Source organism: Oncorhynchus nerka, linkage group LG22 (assembly GCF_034236695.1).
Source record: "Oncorhynchus nerka isolate Pitt River linkage group LG22, Oner_Uvic_2.0, whole genome shotgun sequence".
Lineage (NCBI taxonomy): Eukaryota > Metazoa > Chordata > Actinopteri > Salmoniformes > Salmonidae > Oncorhynchus > Oncorhynchus nerka.
This window is the reverse complement of record NC_088417.1, coordinates 47,711,873-47,722,735: the sequence shown is the minus strand read 5'-3', so window position 1 is coordinate 47,722,735 and position 10,863 is coordinate 47,711,873.

The following is a 10,863-nucleotide window of genomic DNA, read 5'->3' as shown; positions in this document are numbered from 1 at the left end:
GAAAAACAAATTTATTTTGGAAATGTATCAAAATTATGGTATATTGGAAATTTAGCAAAATTATGTAGGTCATCCACTAAAGGGTTTAGGGTTTTCTCCTGTTTTAGGGGATGGGGGATCTCAGGCAGCCTGCCCATCAGCTCCGCTCCACGTTTTACTCTGGTTCTGTCCACTCCTCTGAGTGGGCCTGATAGTGACCAGTCAACCGAGAAAAAGTGCTTGAAAAAAATGTGCTTCTTAAACAATTATGAGGTGGTACACATAGTTAGGCCTGATGTCCCCTGAAATGTTGATTTATAAGGCCATTTTTAATGGGTCAAAGGTCAAATATGGTGAAAATGGACATAATGGAAATACTAATAGATTTAGGTTAAATAACCTGAAATTCTAAAAAGAACCGGAGTGGATTATCAAAAATAAACACGTAGACTATGGAATGGATGCATTAATAGTTACTTTACATACAGTTATTATGCTTTCGAGACAGGCAAATATACAGAAAATAGGAAAATGCAGATGTGTAAATGAACCAAATATAAAATGTACAGTACCAGTCAAAAGTTGACACACCTAGTCATTCAAGGATTTTTCTTTAGTTTGACTATTTTCTACATTGTAGAATAATAATGAATGCATCAAAACAATTCAATAACACATATGCAATCATGTAGTAACCAAAAAAGTCAAAATATATTTAATATTATAGATTCTTCAAAGTAGCCACCCTTTGCCTTGATGACAGCTTTGCACACTCCTGGCATTCTCTCAACCAGCTTCATGAGGTAGTCACCTGGAATGCATTTCAATTAACAGGTGTGCCTTGTTAAAAGTACATTTTTGAGCCAATCAGTTGTGTTGTGACAAGGTAGGGGTGGTATACAGAAGATAGTCCTGTTTGGTAAAACACCAAGCCCATAATGACAAGAAGAGCTCAAATAAGCAAAGAGAAATGACATTCCATCATTGCTTTAAGATATAAAGGTCAGTTAAACTTTGAAAGTTTCTTCAAGTGCAGTCGCAAAAACCATCAAGCGCTATGATGAAACTGCCACAGGAAAGGAAGACCCAGAGTTACCTCTGCTGCAGAGGATACGTTCATTAGAGTTAACTGCACCTCAGATTGCAGCCCAAATAATTACAGTCAAATTTGACAGACATTTTAACAATTTAGTCAGAGATTTTAGAAGGAAGACTAGTAGACGACAAGTACGTTGCAATACACTTTAGTGAACTATTAACAGAGTATATGTACAAAATAATAAATACAGTGAATTTAGAAAGTATTCAGGCCCCTTGACTTTATCCACATTTTGTTACGTTACAGCCCTATTCTAAAATTGATTAAATTAGTTTTCTTCCTCATCAATCTACACACACTACCCTGCAATGACAAAGCAAAAACAGGTTGTTAGAAATGTTTGAAAATGTATATAAAAAATAAACAAAAATACTTTATTCAGATCCTTCGCTATGAGACTCGAAATTGAGGTCAGGTGCATTCTGTTTCCAATGATCATCCTTGAGATGTTTCTACAACTTGATTGGAGTCCACCTGTGGTACATTCAATTGATTGGACATGATTTGGAAAGGCATACACCTGTCTATATAAGGTCCCACTGTTGACAGTGCATGTCAGAGCGAAAACAAAGCCTTGAGGTCGAAGGAATTGTCCGTAGAGCTCTGAGACAGGATTGTGACAAGTCACAGATCTGGGGAAGGGTACCAAAATATTTTAGCAGCCTTGAAGGCCCCCAAGAACACAGTGGCCTCCATCATTCTTAAATGGAAGATGTTTGGAACCACCAAGACTCCTCCTAGAGCTGGCCACCCGGCCAAACTGAGCAATCGGCGGAGAAGGGCCTTGGTCAGGAGGTGACCAAGAACTTGAGGGTCACTTTGACAGAGCTCCATAGTTCCTCTGTGGAGATGGGAGAACCTTCCAGAAGGACGACCATCTATGCAGCACTCTACCAATTAGGCCTTTATAGTTGAGTGGCCACTCCTCAGTAAAAGACACATGAAAGCCTGCTTGGAGTTTGCCAAAAGGCACCTAAAGGACTCTCAGACCATGAGAAAACAAGATTCTCTGGTCTGATGAAACCAAGATTGAACTCTTCGGCCTGAATGCCAAACGTCACGTCTGGAGGAAACTTGGCACCATCCCTACAGTGAAGCATGGTGATGGCAGCATCATGCTGTGGGAATATTTTTCAGTGGTAGGGACTAGGAGACAAGTATCGAGGGAAAGATGAACGGAGCAAAGTACAGAGAGATCCTTGACGAAAACCTGCTCCAAAGTGCTCAGGACCTCAGACTAGGGCGAAGGTTCACCTTCCAACAAGACAACAACCCTACGCACATAGCCAAAACAACACGGGAGTGGCTTAGGGACAAGTCTCTGAATGTCCTTGAGTGGCCCAGCCAGAGCCCAGATCCTGATCGAACATCTCTGGAGAGACCTGAATGCACTGAGTAAAGTGTCTAAATACTTATGTAAATGTAATATATATATATATTTATATATATACATTTGCTTACATTTTTGCATTGTCATTATATGGTATTGTATGTAGATTTGAGGGAAAAAACAAATCAATTTCAGAATAAGGCTGTAACTTAACAAAATGTGGAAAAAGTCAAGGGGTCTGAATACTTTCTGAATGCCCTGTACTACTAGAGTCTTCCTCAGGCACCATTTAGTGGCCTACCTTCCCACATCTCACCTGTGAGTCAGAGATACACATTTTATCTGTGATTATCAACAAATACCACCAATTTAACAGAACTGGAGTATTGTAGTGCTTACAAAATCAAATGTCTGTGCTAAGATCTGAATAGCAGTTTGGAGGTTGTGTGGGTATGTGGAAGGTATGGAACATATATTCCATTGCAATTACATTGTGAAATGAATGCAACCAAGCTTTTAGTGTATGCGAGCAGCAGGACAGACTACATATTCCTTTGTTACGGTATCAATCTAGCTACTTGTACTCGGAAATGCTACTAACTTAATACTTTACTGGCATTACTACTATGCACACAATAAAATATAAACCCTGAGATAAAAAAAGACTGATATATTTTGTGAAAATTGGCCAAACCATATCCAAATGTTTGTTTCCTATATCGACACACAATATAAAAATGTAAATCTTTGGCCATACATAATACATTTGTCTTGGATGAAGTGTTTTTATCGTGACTTCAGAGGGTGGCTAAATTCCCATAGAATGCTTTAGAAATGATGTGCATTTATTTTTGTGTCATAAATTAATGTAATCATCTTTAATAACATGCCATCATGGTTTCCAAGTATATATATGATATATAATTTTTTTTGTATTCACACTACCTTTCAAAAGTTTGGGGTCACTTAGAAATGTCCTTGTTTTTGAAAGAAAAGCAATTTTTTGGTCCGTTAAAATAGCATCAAATTGATCAGAAATACAGTGTAGACATTGCTCATGCTGTAAATGACTATTGTAGCTGGAAAAGGCTGATTTTTAATGGACTATCTACATAGCCGTACAGAGGTCAATTATCAACAACCATCACTCCTGTGTTCCAATGGGACGTTGTGTTAGCTAATCCAAGTTTATCATTTTAAAAGGCTAATTGATCATTAGAAACCCCTTTTGCAATTATGTTAGCACAGCTGAAAACTGTCGTACTGATTAAAGAAGAAATAAAACTGGCCTTCCTTAGACTAGTTGAGTATCTGGAGCATCAGCATTTGTGGGTTCGATTACGGGCTCAAAATGGCCAGAAACAAATAACTTTCTTCTGAAACTCGTCAGGTTATTCTTGTTCTCAGAAATGAAGGCTATTCCATGCTAGATTGGACCTTCCACAGTCCAATAGCATTAACAACGTTTCACTTCCCTCTGTTCCAATCCGGGTTTTGCCAGTGGACTGTTGTATGTGCTGCCAAAACTGCCCCTTTTTCCAAGCTCTGCTGCCAGTTGTCCCGGTCAGTTTTCATAGAGTCCCGAACCGATTTGGCACACTTTGCTTACATGGTCTTTAAATACACACCTCAATCTTGTCAAGCATCAAAGGGAATGTACGAATATAGAATTACTGATACTTGCATTTATCACAGAGGAGATGACATTCTAATGAGAGGTTGAGAATTCTGGGAAGCGATGTTCCTGTTCGTACCCTTACAAAAAAGTCCCACAGGAATCTTGCAGGCTGGACAAAATCCTGCAGGAAAAGTCCCTGATGCTCCTGCAGAACTCCTGCATTAGTATGACTTGTCCTGCAGAATTTTTGAAAATCTTGTACAACCATGACAATCCCTGCTGGAATCATGCAGGACCGAAACCTGCAGGATTTGGATATTTCCTGCATGATTTGGCAATTCCTGCAGGACCTGACAATTGCTGCACAACCAAGTAAATTCCAGCACAAATCCTGCAGGATTTTGATATTACTAGGGACATATCGAGTAGTCAAACTACTGAAGGAGGAGATAAAGGTGGGTGCACATAATTTTATATATAGCTAGCTAGTTTTTTTTAATGAAAAAAAGTGTATTGAACTCTCCTTTGCAATTTATAACAAGAAGATGAATGATCATGTGACATATTGTTCACCATAGCAACAGTCAGCCTGGCTCAAAGCCATACAAAACATAGCCTACTGTATGTATTTCTGAGCACCTCCAAGACATATTATACCTACTAATAGGCTAGTGGTAAGGCCCCTCAATTTTTTTTGACACCCCTACCGGAGTCAGAACATAAAACACAATCATGACTCCTATTTATTAAATTAATGGTTGTGTAAAAAATATTTTTGGGGAAAAGTGGTTAAATTGATAGATATTGTGACACACCCCATCAACTTAAAAAGTGAAGAATAATGCCTGAATGTATATGCTTCTGTTTTTCAACACCAAACCCACCAGTGGTGTGCGTGGTCAAAGAGCTCTATTTTCATGTCATCTGACCATAGCTTCCAGTTCCAATCCAAGTGCTAATGCCATTTATCAAATTCCAGGTGGTGCTATGGTCAGATGACATGAAAATAGAGCTCTTGGCCACGCACACCAGTGGTCGATTTGGCGTTGAAAAACAGAAGCATAAGCAGAAAAGTACCTCATACTGTACCTATGGTAAAAGATGGGGGTGCATTGGCTATTTTGATTCCAATGGTCTTGTGGTCCTTGTTAAGGTCAACGGCATCATGAACTTTATCAAGTACTAGGACACTTTAGCCACAAACCTGGTTGCCTCTGCTAGAGGCTGACACTTGGCTGCAAGTGGCTCTTCCAGCAAGGATATAACCCCAAGCACACATCAAAATCGTCAAAGAAATGGTTTTAATAACTGAAAAAGTCTTGCATTGAGGAATGGTCTAAGATGCCTTCCAATGTGTTCTCCAATCTCATAAACCATTTTTGTGCTCAGTGTCGTTATCCTCGCAAGGGGAGGGTGCTGGAGTCCTGAAAAAAAGGGTGGCAATAATTTTGACCACTATCTTTTATAGATTTGTTCAATAAAACGTCTTTCTCTGAGCAATTTATTTGACCATGCAATACTGTATAGCTCAGTATTTTTATAGCTCAGTATTTATTTTATATGGTATTTTTGCTCGTGTTTGTCAAAGGTGCCAATAATTATTTGGCTATTGTAATTGGCTCTAAGGAAAACAAGTGGGCTCAGATATATATATAAATTACATTTTTGGGGGTCCAAGGTTATGGTTGAAGGATTTTGTATCTTTAACCCCTACTCTTGCAATTAAGTCAGGGGGACACCACAGTTTGTTTTTGGGGCCACCCTTTTTCCCCATATCCAATATAGAGTCCAAAATCCAATATGGTTGCCATAATACCATTTGATGGAGGTTAAATCAAGTGTAAATAGGAATTTTGTGGATGAGGCATTTTTTCAGAATTGTGTACAATGCCCTCCCATAAAGACTGCTTTGGTGTAAATAAATTGTTTTCTGAATCCGATTTGACCAACATGAATACACTCAAACACCTTCGCCTAGTGAAAGTTTACACACCCCTTGCAAAATTTTCACAGTTTGCTGCCAAAAATGTTAACATTTTTTCCTAATGATCAATACAACCTACTCCACATTTTCAAAGTAAAATAAAATGTATAGAAAATATCTAAAATGAATAAAAATTAAGAAACAAAGATATCTTGATTGCATAGGTCTTCACACCCCAAAGTTAATACTTGGTGGAAGCACCATTGGCAGCAATTACAGCTGTGAGTGATTTTTACAAGATTCCACCAACCTTTTGGGCCACATACACTATATATACAAACGTATGTGAACACCCCTTCAAATGAGTAGATTCGGCTATTTCATCCACACCCGTTGCTGACAGGTGTATAAAATCCACCACACAGTCATGCAATCTGCATAGACAAATATTGGCAGTAGAATGGCTTACTGAAAAGCTCATTGACTTTCAACGTGACTCTGTCATAGGATGCCACCATTCCAACAAGTCAGTGTGTCCAATTTCTGCCCTGCTAGAGCTGCCCTTGTCAACTGTAAGTGCTGTTATTGTAAAGCGGAAACGTCTAGGAGCAACAACGGCTCAGCCGCGATGTGGTAGGCCACACAAGCTCACAGAACGGGACCGTCAAGTGCTGAAGCGTGTAATGCATAAAAATCGTCTGTCCTCAGTTGCAACACGCACTACGGAGTTCCAAACTGCCTCTGGAAGCAACGTTTGCACAAGAACTGTTCGTCGGGATCTGCATGAAATGGGTTTCCATGGCCGAGCAGCCGCACACAAGCCCAAGATCACCATGCGTAATGTCAAGCGTCGGTTGGAGTGGTGTAAAGCTAGCTGCCATTGGACTCTGGAACAGTGGAAACGCGTTCTCTGGAGTGATGAATCACACTTCACCATTTGGCAGTCCGATGGACGAATCTGGGATTGGGGGATGCCAGGAGTACGCTACCTGCTCCAATGCATAGTGCCAACTGTAAAGTTCGGTGGTGGAGGAGGAATATTGGTCTAGGGCTGTTTTTCATGGTTCATGGCTAAGGCCCCTTAGTTCAAGTGAAGGGAAATATTAATGCTACAGCATACAATGACATTCTAGACAATTCTGTGCTTCCAACTTTTGGGGAAGGCCCTTTTCTGTTTCAGCCTGACAATAACCCTGTGCACAAAGCAAGATCCATACTGAAATGGTTTTTCGAGTTTGGTGTGGAAGAACTTGACTGGCCTACACAGAACCCTGAACTCAACCCCATAGAATACCTTTGGGATGAATTGGGCCAGGCCTAATTGCCCAACATCAGTGCCCAACCTCACTAATGCTCTTGTTGCTGAATGGAAGCAAGGCCCCGCAGCAATGTTCCAACATCTAGTGGAAAACCTTTCCAGAAGAGTGCAGCAAAGGGGCTGTAACGGGTCATTCTGGGCAAACTGTAGAGACAAGTGCAGTATCCTTCCTGTTTGACTGGATTTTTGGGCCGTGGGGTGATCCGTTTCCAACAGCTACAGCAGGGGTTTCCAAACTTGTCCCTGGGGCCCACCCTGGGTGCACGTTTTGGCTTAACCCTAGCAATACACAGATAATTCAAATAACCATCTCATTATCAAGCTTTGATTATTTGAATCAGCTGTGTAGTGCTAGGGTCCAGGGGTGGCCCCAGGACCGAGTTTTTTTTTTAACCTTTATTTTGGGAAGTTTGGGAGTTTGGGAAGCCCAGAGCTACACTATGGGTGGTAGCATCATGGGTACGTACATGTATGAGGGTAATGTAGGCCAGCTCTTTCCAGATGGCATTTTGGCTGTTGAATGGCCTCCTGACAAGTGGCAGTCCAGTTCCATGGTGTCTCTGTCTCTAGTAACTGCAAGAGTGGAGAACTAATGGTGGAGTGGTCCTATCGATGTCCTGGGAGATTAAGGACGGCATTAAAAGCAGAGAGGTGAAATTCCTATGACGTGAAGGTCTACGGCAACGGAAAGCTTTACACATAAATCTATAAGTACGGATATGAATGTCATTCGCTTCATGGTGATGTATCCTAAATAGGTACACAAAGGTAGAAATATGCAATATCCTCCTTTGGACCGGATCAAATCTGAACCAATCAAAGACATCTAATTTGAAGTACAGTACAGTACAGAGAGTACAGTACAATACACCACAGAAGAGTACAGGACAGTAGAGTATAGTCAAGTGGAGTTTAATTTAGGACAGTACAGTAGAGTTTAGTACAGTACAGTAAAGCATAGTGTGCCGTACTGTGTACTGAACTCTACTCCACTCCACTCTATTCTGTACTGTATAGTACAGTACACTCAGTATACAAAACATTAAGAAGCCGGGGACTTTAATGCAGGGAAATGCAGGGAAACTTAAATCGGTCTTACCAAATTTCTATCAGCATGTTAAATGTGCAACTAGAGTGAAAAAATATATATAAACCACCTTTACTCCACACACAGAGACGCATACAAAGCTCTCCCTCGCCCTCCCTTTGGCAAATCTGACCATAATTCTATCCTCCTGATTCCTGCTTACAAGCAAAAACTAAAATAGGAAGCACCAGTGACTCGGTCAATAATAAAGTGGTCAGATGAAGCACATGCTAAGCTACAGGACTGTTTTGCTAGCACAGACTGGAATATGTTCCGGGATTCTTCCGATGGCATTGAGGAGTACACCACATCAGTCACTGGCTTCAATAAGTCCCCACAGTGACTGTACGTACACACACCAACCAAAAGCCATGGATTGCAGGCAACATCCTCCCTGAGCTAAAGGGTAGAGCTGCTGCTTTCAAGGAGTGGGACTCTAACCCGGAAGCTCATAAGAAATTCCGCTATGCCCTGCGACGAACCATCAAACAGGCAAAGCGTTAATACAGGACTAAGATTGCACTACAAATTGCACTACACCGGCTCCGATGCTCGTAGGATGTGGCAGGGCTTGCAAACTATTACAGACTACAAAGAGAAGCACAGCCACGAGCTTCCCAGTGATGCGAGCCTACCAGACAAGCTAAATAACTTCTATGCTCGCTTCAAGGCAAGTAAATCTGAAACATGCATGAGAGCATCAGCTGTTCTGGATGACTGTGTGATCATGCTCTCCATAGCCTATGTGAGTAAGACCTTTAAACAGGTCAACATTCACAAGGCTGCAGGGCCAGACGGATTACCAGGACGTGTACTCTGAGCATGCGCTGACCAACTGGCAAGTGTCTTAACTGACATTTTCAACCTCTCCTTTTCTGAGTCTGTAATACCAACATGTCTAAATGACTACCGATCCATACCCCTCACATCTGTAGCAATGAAGGGCTGGTCATGACTCACTTCAACACCATTATCCCAGAAACCATAGACCCACTCCAATTTGCATACCGCCCCAACAAATCCACAGATGTTTAAATCTCCATTCCACTTCACACTGCCCTTTCACACCTGGATAAAATGAACACCTGTGAGAATGCTATTCATTAACTATAGCTCAGTGTTCAACATCATAGTGCCCTCAAAGCTCACCACTAAGCTAAGAACCCTGGGACTAAACACCTCCCTCTCCAACTGGATGCTAGACTTCCTGACGGGCCACCCCAAGGTGGTAAGGGTAGATAACACCACATCTGCCACGCTGATCCTCAACACTGGGCCCCCTCAGGGGTGCATGCTCAGTCCCCTCCTGTACTCCCTGTTCACTCATGACTACATGGCCAGGCACCACTTCAACACCATCATTGAGTTTGCCAATGACACAACAGCGTTAGGCCTGATCACCGACAACGACGAGACAGCCTATAGGGAGGAGGTCAGAGACCTGGCTATGTGGTGCCAGGACAACAACCTCTCCCTCAACATGGTCAAGACAAAGGAGATGATTGTGGACTACGGGAAAAGGAGGACCGAGCAAGCCCCCATTCTCATCGATGGGCCTGTATTAGAGCAGGTTGAGACCAAAGATTAGCAGTTAATGAAGATAATGACCAAGTTGGATGACAAAACAGAGGAACTCATTGAAGTCGCTGTTCAAATGAATGATGAGAGAACCCAGGTGAGGAAGGTGGAAAAATGATCTCTAAGCAAGCGGAGGAAATTTCATCACTGAATCTCTCGCTCTGCACTCAATACCTTACCATGCAAACCATGACAGATAAGTATGAAGGCGAACGGAGCAAGTGCGAGGAACTCCAAAACAGTCACACGCTACAGCGTGATTACCCAACCAAGCAACCGGTGCTCGGTACACAAAGGAGTGACGACTACAGAATGTTTCAGACTTCACCTCTCTCAGGTGTCCCTTAGTCTTTTCCTCTTGGCCATTCGACAGAGCCTCCTCACCAAAAAAACCTATGCTTGGCTTCTCCTCTTGGCCTTTCGGCCCAAAATTCCCCATAGGATGAAGCCAACCCTCTCCACGCTCTTTGCGCAGAATGCCTTGACAAAATCATCTAAAACCTCCGCACCTTTGGCCCCATTCCAGGGAAGCTAAATGACACTGAGACGTTCTTAGCAGATATAGAGGATGCCTTTGATGGCTACCCGAAAGCTACGGATCCTGACAGGCTTTACCTGTTGAAGCAAACGCCAAATAGATACGTGACAAGGTTCATCCGTCTACAACAGCAACACATGCAAAACATGTACCCCAACTTGGGCCCTAGGTTTGCCAATCTCAGAACTTAGAAAGCTAGGGAGCACAGCTTTTGAGGCATCAAAAGTGAGCCACGCTCAGCCCTGACATTTTCAATATTGAGCAGGAGCACTCACTCCAGTTAGAGGGTGCGGCATCAAGAATAGGAGCGGTGAGTGATGACTGTCAAAAACGGTATCTACAATGAAACCACAACACCAATAACCACAGCGGTAAAATAACTATAAAGAACG